An 834-nucleotide genomic window follows, 5' to 3' on the forward strand; every position below is an offset into this window, starting at 1 on the left:
AACATTTACATGCACCCATATATGTACGAATATTGACATGCTGAGTTTGTTGGTGATCACCCGATCAATTATGATGTGATTCCTTTTGTGTCTAATTATCACCCTGGTGAAGTGTTTAACTCGCTATTTTCGAAATGCAGCTTTAATTTATTAATTTGTAATTTAATGAGTTAGGTATTGAAACAATTGTAGGTAACAGAGAATTTACAATTCCACGGGCATATGGCGTAGTGGTTAAGAGCGCGGGCTACTAACACCAAGATTCCGAGTTCGATTCCAAGCAGTGACCTGAACAAATAATAATAATAATAATGATAATAATAACATCGAAAAATACCTTAGGAATGAGAACCCAGGTTCAACTGCTATAATACCCATTCTGTGGAATGTCCCAGAGCCACAAAGAATCCTAGTGTCATGGTCCACGCTGTCGGCCACATATTGAGCAAACTCTTGAATATCTAATCCCTGATTGACAGCTGCACTCCGTTTATACTTTTTTTTTAACCTCTCAATATGAACTATTACTAGTTTTGTATACAAACTTGTAAATACATGATTATGTAGTCATGTATATAAGTTAAATCATACGGATACGCATACGCAATGAGATCCATGTTTGCATGCATACATAGATACATACATACATGCATATAAATGCATATATAGATATATCCATACATGCATCCATTCATGCAGACATATATACATTGCACTCGCACATACGCGCACGTTCCATCACATATACGTACACACGTACGCATGCACTCATACACACACGCACGTACAACATACAAACATATATACACACGCACACATATACATGCAAGCACA

Source organism: Octopus bimaculoides, chromosome 13 (genome assembly GCF_046866305.1).
Source record: "Octopus bimaculoides isolate indiv1 chromosome 13, ASM4686630v1, whole genome shotgun sequence".
NCBI classification, from domain to species: domain Eukaryota; kingdom Metazoa; phylum Mollusca; class Cephalopoda; order Octopoda; family Octopodidae; genus Octopus; species Octopus bimaculoides.